Source organism: Cebus imitator, unplaced genomic scaffold (assembly GCF_001604975.1).
Source record: "Cebus imitator isolate Cc_AM_T3 unplaced genomic scaffold, Cebus_imitator-1.0 Scaffold692, whole genome shotgun sequence".
Classification (NCBI taxonomy): domain Eukaryota; kingdom Metazoa; phylum Chordata; class Mammalia; order Primates; family Cebidae; genus Cebus; species Cebus imitator.
The window spans coordinates 140,903-158,561 of NW_016108007.1; the positions used below are offsets into that span (position 1 = coordinate 140,903).

Here is a 17,659-nt window from a genome sequence, read left to right on the forward strand (position 1 = left end):
ATCCTGCAATCATGCTTTTTGGTATTTATCTAGATGAACTGAAAACCTATGTCCACACAAAGCCTGCACAGAGATGTTTATAGCAGCTTTATTCATAATTGTCAAAACTTGGAAGCAACCAAGATGGCTTTCAGTAGATGAATGGATAAAGAAACTGTGGTACATCCAGACAGTGAAATATTATTTAGCACTAAAAAGCAATGAGCTATCAAGCCATGAAAAGACAGGGAGGAAATTTAAGTGCATATTACTCAGTGAAAGAAGCCAATCTGAAAAGGCTACATACATTCTGGTAAAGGCAAAGCTATGGACACAGTAAAAGTAGTAGTGGTTATCATGGGATAGTAGGGAGAAAAGGATGAATAGGCAGAAAACAAACAACTTTTAGAGCTGTGAAACTATTCTGTTTGATACTACAATGGTGGATATATGTCATTATATATTTATCAAAATCCATGGAGTGTACAACAACAGGAGTGAAGTCTAACGCAAGATGTGGATTCTGAGTGATGATATATCCATGTAGGTTAATCGATTGTAACAAATGTACCACTCTGGTGATGGATGCTAATAATGAAGGAATCTGTGCCGGTGTGTAGCAGAGAATGGAATATTTGAGAACTCTGGAATTTCTACCCAATGTTGCTGTGAACCTAAAATGGTTCTAAAAACTAAAGCTTATTGGTTTAAAAAAGTAGTTAGAATGCTCCTTTTTAATAAGGAAGTAAAAGGGACATATTTATTTGGTAGAAAGTGAATCAAATGACCTCTTCAAGCCCCTTCCGACCCTGAGGTTCCCTGATTTCTATGCTTTGTTTGATATCGAGGGACCATTGACTCTTAGGACAGAAAGGTAATTTTAAAGGTCATCCAATGGATGAATTCTGATAGATGAATTCTTTCCTCTGCAGCACAACTGCTGAAAGGTCATCTAGTCTGTGCTGGATGATGCTCAGAGAATGGAAATTTGGTGCCTCTTTGATGATTAACTCTTTCAATACCTCCTTGAATCACTTTGTCTGAGAGTCCTCCTTGCATTGAGACATCTGTCTTCCCATAGTTGTTGCCCATTAGGTATATCTGTGGAAATCACAAAGAGAGTAGTGTCTGGAGGCAAATCTGGTATCTGTTCAACAGAGAATACCACCAGTAAATGTGAAGCTCTTGCAGAACAGATGGGCATTGGAAGAAAATGAGGTAGGGATCAGCAATAACATAACAGAACCAGAGAGAAAAGCAAGCATGGCTCAGAGTGACCCTTGCCTTGAGTTCCTGGAGAACAAAAACAGTTCAGTTTAGGTGCTGGTGAGGCTACCACTGTGCAGGGCTATGGGCAAGTTGGGCCAAAAAGCACATTTATTAGTTTGTTCCAAGGTCATTTTCCTGTTGAAGGCTATTCAGTTTATTTTAACTAAACAGTCATAAGTCATAGTTTTCCCAAGAGTTTCTTCTAAACTGTTTGCAGACAGAAAGATCTATCTTTTAAGGAGTTCATGGCCTCATTTAGAAAATATAAAAAAAAAATTTGCCAAAACAACTGGATACTTCTCCATCCTTATTTCACTTGCTATTTCTTCAATATCTAAAACAGCTAATATTCTTTTCCTTGATACTTTCCCCTTCGTGGTCTTGACCTCATTTATCTCTGGCCCATTTTGTCTCAGTGGATTCTCTCCTCTCCCTTACAATAATGGTTTTCCCAAAGCCCAATCCCTACCCTTGTTACCTTACTTGAAACACCTTTGCTGTGTAATCTATCCAGTCCCATGGCTATATCTATACTCATACGCTGATGAATTCTAAATGCGTATCTGTCCTAAGAGCCCCAGACTCATCTTTACTTAACCAGGTCACAGATACTAAGAGTTTATGTGCTCACAGTGGATTTAATTGTTGTTCACTCCCCTGTTCATGCATTTCCAACTCAGCATCATATTTACCCAGTCTCTAAAGCTGGGAGACCAGACAGAAGTCATCTTGCATTCTTATCAGTCCATGAACCCCCATAATCCAGGCATGAAGTCCCATCAACTCTACCCCTAGGCAGCTCTAAAGTCAACCTCTGCCTTCCATCCCCGTTACCAGTGACACAGTCCTTAATTTCTCATTTGTACTACTATAATGCTCTGCTTTAAGTTTTAATTTTTTATTATAATATGTCATAGCTCAGGTGCTTTTATAATGAATAACAATTTATTGACTCACTCTTATCCTGTCCCAATCTGGCTCCCCACAAGCCACTAACTGAAACCACCACAGGTTTTTGATCATCTAGTAGTTGTCTCAATATCTCTAGATAGATAGTATAAGCTTTATGTGACAATTTCTTGGTTTATCAAAATAACATATTTCTTTTACTTTTTTGGCGTTACAGATGAAGAATTAACCTACTTCCTTTACCCTCAAGTTTCCAGTAGCCCTTCCTAAAATTCTGTATGTACCCAAATATAAGGCAAGGCTTTTTTACTCAAAATTGTCTCATAAAAAATAAGGCCATTATTAAGACTTTCATATTATAAGCAGTCTCTCAATTACTTAATTTCAAACAACAAATTACTATTTGGGGAAGACACATTAACCTGAAATGACCTCAATCAAAGCTAGATTTGGATGCTTATAGAGGTTACCTGATATGACGGTTGAGCGTAAATAAATTTAACACAGATTGAGTCATTATTTCTGGAGAAATGGCCGTAAACTGCAGTTCTGGATGCCACTGCATACAAGTCTTCTTTTAAAAAAATTACTTTATTAAAATACATTAAATGATTATGTTGTTGAGCTCACTACAAATTAATGAGCAGATGTGAATTAGGATAAAATTTCTAATGGCGACATCAAACTCAGATTCAAAAAGTACTGTAGTCAAACAACTTAGTGGAAGCAAATATGGTACTATGTTTTCAAGTGGCTCCAGAAGAAGGAAAAATAAATGCCAATGTGCATGTGTGGCATGTGAAAAAAAACTATCATGAAATACGAAAGTGAAAAAGAGCAATTTTGTATAACAGTATAGTTTATATAACATGTAGTTTAAAATATACATATATAACTAAAATTTAAAATATCATAGGTAGACATTGGCTATTTCACCTCTTTCTTTAAAGAGGTGTATATTCAAGTTGAAAAAAGAAAAGTTGTTTCCAACCTTCTCATTTAGGAAAATGATAGTTTGACTCATATTCAGGGTCCACTTATATTTCGACATATATTATACTTATATCTCCAGATCAAGACCTCCATTAGCCAATGCTGCCACTTACGGCATTCTTAAGCATTCTAAAATATGCTTCTATTTCTCTATTTCATGTTCTGTGTACCATAGGCAATGTCTCTTGGTTCTCCATTTTATAAGGGAAAGCAGTAATGTTCTCCCCTTCTCCTCGACCTCTTTTTCCCAGTCCTCACCAACCTGATTCCATAATAAAACTTGTCTGTGATTTGTCCAGCAAGGATCACAAACTGTTGGTCCCTAAGTGAAAGATGATATAGATATGTTTTGTTTGATTTAAATAGGAATTTATAAATTGAACGAGTTTCCCTGTATTTTAAACAGAGATTTCACGTGTAACAAAGGTCCTATTTTCTTAATATTTCTATTGTGCTTTATTCTGTTGCTTTCTCAATGACATGACCTTCACCCTAGAATGCTCAGTCATCCAGCTGTCTGGAGAGGGGCCAGAATTTATTGCAGAGGAAATTCAAAGACAGAATCTAAGGAAATATTAATCTTCTGATCTTCGAAAATAGGCTTATGAAGCAGGACACTAATCCTCCAAAACTAGTGGTTATTCGCTTTTTTAAAATAATTTCAACTTTCATTTTAGATTCAGGGAGTACATGTGCAGGTTTGGGACTTGGGCATATAGAGTGATGGTGAGGTTTGGGATGTAAACAATCCCATCACCCAGATAGTGAGCATAGTATTCAACAGTTAGTTAAATTAGCTATTTTCTTGAAAGTAGATTTTTCTAGTTTACTTTATATCCCTCTTAGGCTTGCCAAAGGCCAAGCTTCAAGGACTCAGCCTCACAGATTTCTATGATAGCCTGACAATAGGTAATCAATTAGTTTATCTCTGCCAGCTGGACATATACTATGATAGTTGAAGGCCCCCTGTGCTGGTTAATTTTATGTGTCAACTTGACTGAGCCATGGGGTACCCAAATGTTTGGTCAAACATTACTTTGGGTGTTTGTGGGAGGGTGTTTGTGGATTAGATTAACATTTAAATTGGTAGACTGAATAAAGTAGATTGTCCTTCACAATGTGGGTAAGCCTCAGCCAATCAGTTGAGGGCCTGAGCAGAACAAAAATGTTGGCCCTCCCCCTAGTAAGAGAGAACTCCTGCTTGGCTGCCTTCAAGTTGGGACACTGGCTTTTTCCTGCCTTCAGATTCCAACTGAGACATCAGCTCTTCATGTGGCTTGAGCCTGCTGGCTTTCAGATTAGACCTGCACCATCAGCAGCATTTCCAAAACTGTTAGCGGACTAACAGTTAAGCAAGATTGACTTTTAGGTGTTGCTGGTGTCTTGTTGTGTTTTTCCTCAAACCAGCAGCAGAAGAGATTGGAAGAAGGCCATAACTGCAGACTAAATAAAGTAATGAGATTCTTTTCTTCATATCCATTCTGTGGTGTGAAAAAAAAATGCGACCTTACAATATGCATAAAGATCCAGCTTTCTGGTTCTCTTGAAATTTGCTGTCTCGGAATAGTGGGCTAGCAATCCTATAGGAAGACACCCCTCTCAGTTCAGCAGCAGCAGCACTTGCCCACTTTCAATGGGGCACACACTTGCCAGTTTGGCAGGCCCACCTCCTTCCAAACTAGTATATCTCACTCAAAGTGTCTGTATAGTTCTGAATATATTGGAATTTGTGATTCCTGGTCAATGAGTCCATTGTACAAGTTAAATAGCAATTAACAGTGTTTATATATTGTTCCAATTAGGAATATGTTTAGCTGCAAATAACAGATACCTAAATAGCAGTACCTTCAACAAATAAAGGTTTCCTTCTTCATACATCAAAAAGTCTGATGTGGGCAGTTGCTTGGATTGGATCAAAGTTTAATGATAAAAGATACAATGTTGCAGAGGCTACTAGCTGTCTCCCACATGTCAATTTTCTCTTTTTTTTGTACTAGTTTAAACCTGAGATTATTTGAAGGGACAGTACAACAAGCTACAAGCAAGATTTCTAGCCTTCCTTACAACTAGGAATATTTGAGATACTCCTGGACAATTTGTGGTTATAATAATCACAAAAGATGACTTCCAGGAAGGCAATTTTAATGGAGATAACACAGTTGGCATATTTCTTCTTTTCTCTGCTCTATCCCTTCTTCATGTCTGATAATAAAAATATGATAGCTTGAGTTTAGGCAGCCATATTGCAAACATGAAGATTAGGGTCATGTCCAAAAGATCACAAAGCAGAAAGCCAAAAGGAGCATTGGTCCATTTACATCATGTCGCCATCAGAACAGTCCTGAACTACACACTCTGGACTTAAGAAAGCTATAAATTAAGCTACTCTCTTATAATTTTTTCATTACTAGCAATTAAATATAAATTTGATTGATATACTGCTGATACACCGTCCATGCATCTGTAGCTCTTTTGGCCTTTTCATTAAAGTTTTAAAACTTCTACTATTGGCCAGGAATGGTGGCTCATGCCTGTAATCCCAGCACTTAGAGAGGCAGAGGCAGTCCGATCACCTGAGATCAGGAGTTTGAGACCAGCCTGGCCAAAATGGTAAAAACCTGTCTCTACTAAAAATACAAGAAATTAGCTGGGCATGGTGGTGTGTGCCTGTAATCCCAGCTACTCAGGAGGCTGATACTCAGGAGGCTGCAACAGTAGAATCGCTTGAACCCGGGAGGTGGAGGTTGCAGTGAGCCAAGATCACGCTACTGCACTGCAGCCTTGGCAATAAGAGCACAACTGTTTCTCAAAGAAAAAAAATTAAAAATAAAAAAATAAGACTTCTACTACCTTGCTCATGGCAGGAATATGGAGAAAGGGGAATGGATCTGTCACAGGCACAGCTTTTTGATTCCCTTAAAGGCAGAGTAAGCACTGGGACATCATTCAGGCACTAAATGACTATCTTATCCAGTTGTGACTGGAAGTAAGAACGGACAAATTCTTCATTAAATATGGAGTACTACATATCCTCTTAGAAATCTTGCTACTTGGTGCAAATAAAGATGGCATTTATACAAAACAACCACTGGAACTCAGAATATGCTAGTGATGCTCAGGTCTAGGTTCTTTCAGTACCATGTCCCCAACTACCCTTTGCTGTGAAATCAGTTTTCTTATCTACTTCCATCCATTCAAACGAAAGCACATTACTCATTTGAACTAAACTAAACTAAATCACTCATTCGAACAGTGCACAGATGCATGAAGATCACATGGCCATGAGTATTCAATAAGTACATACTCACACTTATCCAAATGACTGAGGAAAAAAGAATTATACCATATATATGATATAAATATATATATATATATATAATTTATATATGGTATAATTTAGGTATAAAAGGTATAATTTACAAAATGTATATCATATATAATTTATATGTATATTATATAAAAAACATACCTTTTATATATGTTATATATAAAATACATATATATTTCATTTCTATCTAAATAAAACACAAAAATTTTAAATTGTATGGCAAACTCAGCATGCCCCAGGAATTCACTCTTCTTGCAGGCCGAGTTTGCCACACACTGTCCAAAACATTTCATGACACTCCCACCTCATACCTTTCTCTCAGTCTTGTATGTACCTCTCTCAGTGTGTTTGCCATTTTGGAATACACTTTGTTTTCTAATCTCTTTCCTCTTTGTCTGAGAACCTTCTGATGTCAACTGATCTTCTCCCTTTTGTTACAGACAGATCTAATTATTTAACACTGGATAAATAAATGTTCTATTAATACTGGTTGATTTGAATGAAGCTCTAGAAAGAATTTATCACACTTAGAAGAAGGCCTCTTGGTAAGATAAATCTTAAATTATCTGTACTTGCAATCTGCACAAGATGCCAAAAAGAGAAACCTATTAAAAAGTGCCCAAGTCTTTAAGAACTTGACTTTGATGACCTGCCTGTAAGGATGACTAAAGAGAATATGTAGTTCCCCTTGACAGGTATTTATTATTTATCCTTCCTGTCAGAAGTCATAGGTTTTGTTTATCCTTCCTGTTCAATCAGCATCAAGAAGCGTAATGATTGTTAAAGGTCCCTAATGTCTTTGCGCCCCCTCCTAGCCTCTTCCTTTAGGGCAGAGCAGATGAGCTCATTTGCAGAGAGGCTTGCCAGGCTTTGCATATGGTTTGTAATATAAATAGATCCCATCTTAGGCATATCAGCAAGATAGAAGAGGCTTGTCCTCCCCAAAGTCTGCTGAAATAGAAATTCTCACCTTAAAAAGTAGGCAAGCCACCTCTACTTTCTACTTCTCAGGGACTTTAAGAATGTGTGGTGTGAATATTTCAATCTTTGCCAAACTTAGATGAGTCCTGGACTATCCAAAAATAAAATATGCTAAAACTAAAAACTAAATGGCAGTCCTGTTTAATTTTAGACTTTCACCTACAATTGAACTTCGTGACTACATGCTTATTAAGAGTGATTTAGGTTCATGATCTGGATTATAATCTATTGCATTAGCTTAAACATATATTGATCAGGTTCTATTTTGTCTTTTATAAATAAAATCTAATAATTTGGCTTATTTATGATACAAATCTCTATTAAAAATGAAAATGAATTCATGAGGTAAAGGTGACAATAAAACAAAATGATCCTGAGCTACACAACAGTCTTAGCTTTTATTTAAAATAGTTTAAGGCTCACAAGAAATTGTTCTATGTACCCTTCACCCAGCTTTCCTAAATGAGAACACCTTACATAACTATAGCACATTGTCAAAATGAGGAAACAGACATTGGTACATTAGTATTAACTCAAGTAATAATCTTGTTTGGATTTCACTCCTTTTCTGTGCTCTTTTGGTGCAAAGTGCAGTGTATATATTTCTATGAAATTTTATTACATGTCTAAATTTGTGCAACCACCACCACTATCAGGATACGTATTGTTACTATTTTTAAACATTTACAGAAGTCCAACTAAGTATTAAACACTGAAAAGCACTTCTACATAACCTTATAAGGTAACTTTATTATCCTCACTTTGATGTGAGAAGACTTAAAAGGAAAAAGCAGACATTTCCTTTTCTTTTGGTATATTATTATCATGTGACTAGGAGGCACACTTGTTTAATGACATTAATTTCAATATGAGGGATTAAATTTTTTAACCTTTATATTGAGCCTTAGTCAAGCCATAGCTCTTCAATTCACACAATCCGTTTACTATTTTTTACTACAATTAGGCACGCGCACATGCGCGTGCATGCACACACACACACACACACACAGCACATCCTGCAGCTCAAGATGCTAAAAACCGCATCTCTCAAGTACTTTTGCTTTTCCTCAAAAACCATAGAAACTATTTCTATTCTTGTTTTTTTCCTTCACCCAGACCATAACAGTTTTATCCTCTGAGAGTTATTTCTAAAAATAAAATAAGAAAGAAGAAGAAACACGTAAGGGTCTCTATCTTTGGTTTCCCAATGTTATTTTTAACCACCTATTTTTTTTTAACCATTCCCTACTAGAAAACAGCCTGTCCATTGCATCACCCTAAGGTTCCATGCATTTAGAGCCTGGTTTACCCCATCCCTTTAACCTCTACTGGAAATCTCATCAACCAAATATTGTGGTGCTCACTGTGGCTCAGCCCTGATCTCTGGAGCATTGCGTCTTGCCCACCCTTCACCTCTGGCTTTCAACAAATGTTAAACCAAGTCTAGTCTAGATAGTTGGGACCCAGCATATGAATTTTTCTACTTACTGACTATTCCTCCTTGGTCTCTTTTCCCATTTTCTCGTCCTCTTTCTGATTTCCAAAGTTGGAGTTGTAAAGGACCATTCTCAGCCTAAAACAGTGATTCTCAACCAAGGATAACTTTAACCCCAGGGGACGTTTGTCAATGTCTGGAGATATTTGGGGTTGTCACAACTGAGGGGAATGTGCTGTCAATATTTAGAGGCTATGGATGCTGCTCAACGTCCTACAACGTACAGGAGAGTCCCTACGATGAAGAATTACCCCACCTCAAAGGTCAATAGCCAACCTGCCCTAAAAGATGCCATTATGTACCTAGATTCAGTCTACATGCTGACTCCCAAATTTCAATATCAAGTCCTGCCATCTCTCCGAATTCCAGATTTCTATATCCAACTGTTCCCACTTATGTCTATTATGTGCCCCAAATTTCACTGGCTCACAGTTAAACTCTTGATGTTACCCACACACCTGCTCTTTCCCCAGTCTTCCCCATACTGCTGATAGCGTCACCCAATTTGTCACCTTAGATTCAAATTGTGATTTTATGGAAATCATTTGGTACAGTCAAACTATGATTAAGATGAAAGAATAGTGGAGCTGTTAGGAACCTCATCTGGGAAAATGTTTAAGACATGCCTAATCCTATACATTTAATTTGATGGTAGAACCAGAATAAGAACTATGGTCCCATAAGCATCAGCATATTTAGCTTGGCTCCCTTAGGTAAAATATGTAGCTCAGTTGCTTTCACTTCATTATTTTTGTAAGTTGTTAGAAAGGCAGATTTGTACAGTGCAACGATGAGCAAACTATTGCCTGTGGGCCAAACCTGGGTTGCCACCTATTTTTATATGGCCTGTGAACAGAATGATTTTACCATTTTTATGTAGTTGAAAAGAAACCCAAGGAACAATAATAATTCATGACATGTGCAAATTATATTCAATTCTGATTTTAGTGTCTGTAAATAAAGCTTTATTGGAATATAGCCACATTCATTCATTTACAAATTGTCTATGGCTGCCTTTGTGAGTAGCTGCAAAACATACCGTATGGCTGGCAAAGCTGAAAATATCTATTATCTGGAAATGACAGGAGCTCAAATTTTAGAATTTAAAAAAGAAAAGAAAAGAAATATAGATTTCAGTTTTGTCTCAGCTGGCAGTGTGATCTTTTAGTATGATCCAATGTCTGTAAGCCTCAGGTTAAATGGGATAATGATACTTTCCTTGAATTGTAGGAGTGTTAGAAGTAATGCCTGTAAAGGTTTGAAATATAGTAGGAACTCAACTAATATTAGCAATAAATAATAATAATTATTATTATTAGCATAAACGTAGCCCTCAAAATGTCCCCTTGGTATGCTTTGAGATTTCCCTTGACAAATGCCTTTTTCTAAAATCCAAACAAATATGTAACTTAAAATGAATGCCTTAGTACCTTGCATCCATTAGTTAGGTGATGACAGAACAGGTTTCTGTCACATTATGGATTGACAGCAAACTGGAGTGAAGTTAATATCTTTATAATTCACATGTCATCCCACCCAATAATGAATTCTCTCAGTAATTAGTTTCCTAGAAATTGTCTCCTGAGTGATAAAGGTAACAATATCTGAAACAGGAAACAGTCATGACCTATCCAGTCTCCTTTTCAACTTTCCTATGCCAGGAACATCAGAAAACAAGTTTAGTTAACAGAAAACAATAACCAGAAATAAATGAGTAACTGGCACATAGAAACAATCAAGCAATCAGACCCAACCCTTTTAGATTTCCTAAAGGGCACTCACACTATCCATAGAAGCAGAGATTGGCCTTGATTTTTGATTGGCCTCCCCACAAACTTCCAGGCAATAAAGATAGGGGCATGTCTGACACTCACCTCATCAATGGCCTCCGTCAAGACCTTGACCTCTGCCCTGGCCAGCACCTCCAATTCTTCCGAAGATTCTGCCATCCCTGGTGGAGTCTCAGCCTCAGGCTTGCCTCCTAGCTTATATCTCATTCCCAGAGTGGAAAATAGGTCAACTCTAGCTCTTTTTCTTTGTGTGACCCCATCCTTTCCCCATCTTGCACACTGCCATTTTCTCCTGCTAAGGCAGTTTTTGCTGAGCAAAGAGTCACTTCCAGCCTCCTTAGACTTCCTCTTCTTACTGAACTCCCCTTTCTATGGCACTTTCTGGGATGATCTACATCCCTCACGAGTGACAAGGCACACGGTGTCATCCTGCTAATTAACATATGGCCTAATTATGGCTGTGTTACACTTTAGAAGACAGATTTAAAGCCTGAAGTGACCTAAGTAATTAGAAGTGGTAGGCAGAAACAAATGAAAGCAGCAGCAATAAGGTTGGGGTGGGCCATGACTTGGCCATGTCCCACAAGGCTGAAAAGGTCCAGAGGTCAGTGAAAAACAATCAGCCATGACTGAAATACATTGACACCTTGGGATCAGCTATAAGCTTTACAAGCTGTATTAAGAAGTGAGCATCAAATGTAGGACAAGATGGAATTTTTTTTCCTCTGTCCCATCTTCATTCTCTCCTCTACTACCCCTGGTGCTGAGGTGGTGCATGGTAAGATAGATTAAAAAAAAAAACTTGAGAAATTCATGCCCACAAAGTTGAATTTTCATAAGGTGCTGCAGAAAAGACAGGGTGGGAGATAGGGGCCGGTAGCTTAACTGATGTTCTGAAGCTGATACGTTCTAGGGTCACTTCTAGTGAGTTGTAGGAGCAGGATTAGGACAAAGACATGATGACTGTGTAGGTTTGCTTCTTAGTCCATTTTGTGCTGCCATAACAGAATACCTGAGACTGGATAATTTATAATAAACAGAAATCTATTCTCACAGTTCTGAAGGCTGGAAAGTCCAACATCAAGGGACCAGCATATTTGACAAGTGCCTTCATGCTGCATCATCACATGGCAGATAAGCAAGAAAGGGTAGGAGAGAGAGAAAGAGGGGGCCAAAGTCATATGTTTGTAAGGAGCCCTCTACTACAATAATGAGCCCACTACTATATTAATGAGCCAGCTTCCACAATAATGGCATTAATGCATTCCTGAGGGTGGTGCCCCATAACTCAAACACCTCCCAGTAGGCCTTACCTAAGATCTCCGCATTGGGAATCAAGTTTCTATCATACCAACTTCAGGTAACATATTCAAACCACAGCAGTTGGGTACGCCTAGAAGTCAACCTTGAGTCAATAATGTAAGTATGGGTAGTTTCTATGGGAAAAAATCTAAGAAACAATGGTAGATGAGACTCTCTGACGCCATTTTATCATTCTCTGTATTGCAACATTTTAATGTGGTTTCGCAAGGACACCAGCTAACATGACTGAAAACAAGACAGGAAAAGGAAAAAAGGCAAGAGAATGTATGTTATCAAGGAAGTCAGTATTGAGGACAACTGGGACTCAATCCAGCTGGGGAACTATGAAACACAGAATAGAGTGGTGGTTGGCAAAGTTTTTCTGTAAAGGGTCACATAGCAAATATTTTAGGTTTTGCAGGCCATGCAGTCTCTGTCACAATGACTCAGTTCTGCCCTTGTAGAACAAAAGCACCCATAGATATAGTTATCCCTCAGTATCCTTGGAGGATTGGTTCCAGAACCACCATGGATACCCAAATCCATGGATGCTCAAGTCCCTGATATAAAATAGCACAATATTTGCACACTTTGTATACTTTAAATCATCCTCTTATATACTTTAAATCATCTCAAGATTACTTATAATATGTAATACAAATCCTATATAGTTGTTATATTTTACTTGCATTAATTTTTATTGTTATATTTTCATTATACCATTCTTTTTTATTATTTTCTTTTTTCACATATTTTCTGAAGTTGAATCCATGGATGCAGAACCCAAAGATATGGAGGGACAACCATAATACATAAATGAATGGGTGTAGCTGTGTTCCAATTAAACATTTACAAAACTAGGTAGCCAGTGCAAGGGCTATAGGCTGTCAACCCCTTGCTGTAGAATAATGTTTCCCAAACTCTTGTGGAGAAGAACGAATTTTTAAACAAAGTCCAAAACACAGCAAAAAAAGACTTTTACAAATACAACAAAAATTAATCACCAGAAAATGAAATTTTAAAAACAGACATACAAAACACAAGCGTTTTTATTATTAGATTCAAAAGACACAAAACAACTGTCCTATTGCTTGATTCTTTGCCTATATTAGCTATAATCCAGTTGACAACCCTGCAAGGAAGATGCTGTTGACCCAATTTTAAGGAGGCAACTGACCCTCAAGGAGGATGAGTGACTCATTCAAGGCCACACAGCTAGTAAGAAATAGAGCTGAGACTCCAACCCAGGATTGTCTGATTCCAGCACTCACGCTCTCATATGCTATGTTGTTGGTGAAAAGCCTGTGAGACAAATCACTATGATAAGTGCAATCTGGGCTGGGGAAGAAATAAGCAAAGAATCATAAAATGGAAAATGATCTACAGGAAAGGTAGCAGAGAAGTGCCCTAAATATGATTGAAGTCTTTGAAAAATGGGAATAGGAAAAGTGCAGTCATATGACTGGAGCCTTTTACAGTCAGGCTAAGAGTTTTGAAGGTGTTTGTCAAGGCAGTGGACACTAGGTACTCACTCTCAATGGGATTTTTCTAGGAGGTGGAAATAATTATTTAAAATTCATATAAAAATCAATTAAGAAATTAAACAAATGAGGGTGCTATAGTTTGAATTTGTCCCCCAACAGTTAACGTGTTGAAAACTTTGTCCCTAATGCAATAATGTTGAGAGATAGGACCTTTGGAAGATGACTGAGTCATGAGGGCTCTTCCTTCATAAATGAATTAATCTGTATATGGGTTATTGAGGAAGTGGATAAGTTATCACAAGAGGAAGTCTGATAAAAATCAGATTGGTGAAGATGGCCGAATTGGAACAGCTCTGGATTGCAGCTCCCAGGGAAAATGCAGAGGGTGAGTGATCACCACATTTCCAACGAATTTTTACTGCCCACAGACCAGGAGATTCCCGGGCAGAAAAGCATGAGTCTCCAGCACAGCTGTTTCAGCTGGCACAGCAGGTCTCCGCACAAAAACTCGCACAAATCCAGGCGCCATTTCAACAGGCGACTGGAATGCCTGGTAGACAGAGTTACTCGTTCAACTGAAAAAATGGGGGTTGAAACAGGGAGCCAGGTGATCTGGCACGGCTGGTCCCACCCCCACAAAGACCAGCAATCTGAAATGCTCTGGATTGAGAGTTTCACAGTAAACACAGCTGGACCTGGGAAGGTCCAGCTCTGTGGGGGTAAGGGCAACCATCATTACTGACACAGTCCACCGCCACCGAGTCAGTCTGCCATTACTGAGGCGGTCCGCCATTACCGAGGCAATCCACCATTACTGAGGCAATCCGTCATTACACAGGCAGTCTGCCATTACAGAGACAGTCTGCCATTACTGAGGCATACTGCCATTACCAAGGAAATTCTAACTATACCCCTATAAACAAAACTGCAAGGAAGTTCCACAGCAGCTGGGCAGAGCCCACGGCAGCTCAGCAATGCCTCTGCTGGCAGACTACCTCCTCCCTGGGCAAGGCAACTCTGAAGAAAGGCAGCAGAATGACAGGAACTTATAAATAAAGCCCCACCTTCTTGGGACAGAGCACTTGGGAAAAAAGGCGGTTATGAGTTCCGCTGCAGCAGACTTAAACATACCTGCTCAGCAGCTCTGAACAGAACAATGGAGCTCACAGCTCAGCACTTGAGCTCCTATAAGGGACAGACTGTCTCCTCAAGCAGCTCCCCGACACCCCTATAACCAAAGAGACACCTCATAAAGGAGATCTCAGGCTGACATCAGGTGGGTATCCTTCTGGGACAAAGATAACAGAAGAAGAAACTGGCAGCAACCCTTATTGTGCTGTAGCTGCTGCAGGTGATCCCCAGGCAAGCAGGGTCTGGAGTGGACCTCCAGCAGTCCTACAGCAGGGAGGCCTGACTGCTAGAAGGAAAAGTAAGAAACAGAAAGAAATAACTTCATCAGCAACAAAAAGGATGTCTACTCAGAGATGCCACCTGAAAGTCACCAACCACAAAGACCACTGATAGATAAATCGACAAAGATGGGAAGAAACCAGAGCAAAAAGGATAAAAATACCCAAAACGAGAACGCCTATCTTCCTCCAGGGATCACAACTCCTCACCAGCAAGGGAACAAGGCTGGATGGAGAATGAGTCTGATTAATTGACAGAAACAGCCTTCAGAAGGTGGGTAATAACAAACTTCTCTGAGCTAAAAGATCATGTTCTAACCCAATGTAAAGAAACTAAGAACCTTGAAAAAAGGTTTGATGAAATGGTAACAAGAATAAACAGCATAGAGAGGAATATTAATGAATTGATGGAGCTGAAAAACACAACACAAGAACTTTGTGAAGCATATGCAAGTTTCAATAGCCAAATCGAACAAGCAGAAGAAAGGATATCAGAGATTGAAGATCAACTCAATGAAATAAAATGAGAAGGCAAGATTAGAGAAAAAAGAGTAAAAAGAAATAAACAAAGCCTCCATGAAATATTGCATTATGTGAAAAGATCTTATCTACATTTCACAGGTGTACCTGAATGTGGTGGAAGAATGAATCCAAGCTGGAAAACACTCTTTAGGATATTACCCAGGAGAAATTCCCCAACCTAGCAAGGCAGGTCAACATTCAAGTCCAGGAAATACAGAGAACAACACAAAGATATTCCTCAAGAAGAGCAGCCCCAAGGCACATAATCATCAGATTCACCACGGTTGAAATGAAAAAACAAATGCTTAGGGCAGCTAGAGCAAAAGGTTGGGTTACCCACAAAGGGAAGCCCATCAGACTCACAGTGGATTTCTCAGCAGAAACCCTACAAGCCAGAAGAGAGTGGGGGCCAATATTCAACATCCTTAAAGAAAAGAACTTCCAACATAGAATATCATATCCAGCCAAACTAAGCTTCATAAGCAAAGGAGAAATAAAATCCTTTATGAACAAGCAATTGCTCAGAGATTTCATCACCACCAGGCCTGCTTTACAAGAGCTCCTGAAAGAAGCACTAAACATGAACAATGAGAACACATGGATACAGGGAGGGGAGTATCACGCACTGGAGTCTGTCAGGGGCAAATAAGGGAGGGACAGCAGGGGGTGGGGAGTAGGGGAGAGATAGCATGGGGAGAAATGCCAGATATAGGTGATGGGGACCAAGGCAGAAAATCACAATGCTGTATGTGTACCTATACAACAATCTTGCATGTTCTTCACATGTACCCCAAAACCTAAAATGCAATAAAAAAGCAGCACTAAACATAGAAAGGAACAACCAGTACCAGACACTCCAAAAACATACCAAATGGTAAAGAGAATCAACACAATGAAGAAACTGCATGAACTAATGGGCAAAACAACCAGCTAGCATGAGAACGGCAGGATCAAATTCACACATAACAATATTAACCTTAAATATAAATGGGCTAAATGCCCCAGTCAAAAGACACAGACTGGCAAATTGGATAAAAAGTCAAAACCCATCGCTGTGCCATATCCAGGAAACCCATCTCACATGCAAGGATACACATAGGCTCAAAATAAAGGGATGGAGAAATATCTACCAAGAAAATGGAGAGCAAAACAAAGCAGGAGTTACAATCCTAGTCTCTGATAAAATAGACTTTAAACCAACAAAGATCAAAAGAAACAAAGAAGGGCATTACATAATGATAAAAGGATCAATGCAACAAGAAGAGCTAACAATCCTAAATATATATGTACCCAATCCAGGAGCACCCAGATACATAAAGCAAGTTCTTAATAACCTACAAAGAGGCTTAGACTCCCACACAATAATAGTGGGAGAGCTTAACACTCCACTGTCAATATTAGACAGATCAATGAGACAGAAAATTAAGAAGGATATCCAAGACTTGAACTCAGACCTGGAAAAAGCAAACCTAATAGACATTTACAGAACTCTCCACCCCAAATTCACAGAATATACATTTTTCTCAGCACCACATCACACGTACTCTAAAAGTGACCACATAATTGGAAGTAAATCACTCCTCAGCAAATGCAAAAGAAAGGAAATCATAACAAACAGTCTCTCAGACCACAGTGCAATCAAATTGGAACTCAGAATTCAGAAACTAACTCAGAACCACAAAACTTCATGAAAACTGAATAACTGGCTCTTGAATGTTGACTGGATAAACAATGAAATGAAGGCAGAAATAAAGATGTTCTTCAAAACCAACGAGAACGAAGGCACAACATACCAGAATCTATAGGACACATTTAAAGCAGTGTCTAGAAGAAAATTTATAGCTATAAATGCCCACATGAGAAGCAAGGAAAGATGTAAAATTGACACCCCATTGTCAAAATTGAAAGAGCTAGAGGAGCAAGATAAAAAAACTCAAAAGCTGGCAGAAGACAAGAAATAACTAAGATCAGAGCAGAACTGAAAGAGATAGAGACACAAAAAACCCTTCAGAAAATCAATAAATCCAGGAGCTGGTTTTTGAAAAGATCAACAAAATAGACCACTAGTCAGATTAATAAAAAAAAAGAAAAGATATAATAATCAAATAGATGCAATAAAAATGATAAGGGGGATATCACCACCGATTCCACAGAAATACAAACCAGCATCAGAGATCACTTTTTTTTTTCTTTTTTTT

At 38.5% G+C, this 17,659-nt stretch overlaps 1 long non-coding RNA gene across 2 annotated transcripts in view; it reads right to left on the reverse strand.

Moving 5' to 3' along the window:
• Positions 1-11,134, reverse strand: part of LOC119469528 — a 79,706-nt gene extending 68,572 nt beyond the window's left edge. For both annotated transcript variants that reach the window (XR_005198349.1, XR_005198348.1), the window contains exon 1: positions 10,829-11,134. This is a non-coding gene — a long non-coding RNA (uncharacterized LOC119469528). The remainder of the gene's footprint in view (positions 1-10,828) is intronic.
• Positions 11,135-17,659: the final 6,525 nt, after the last annotated feature.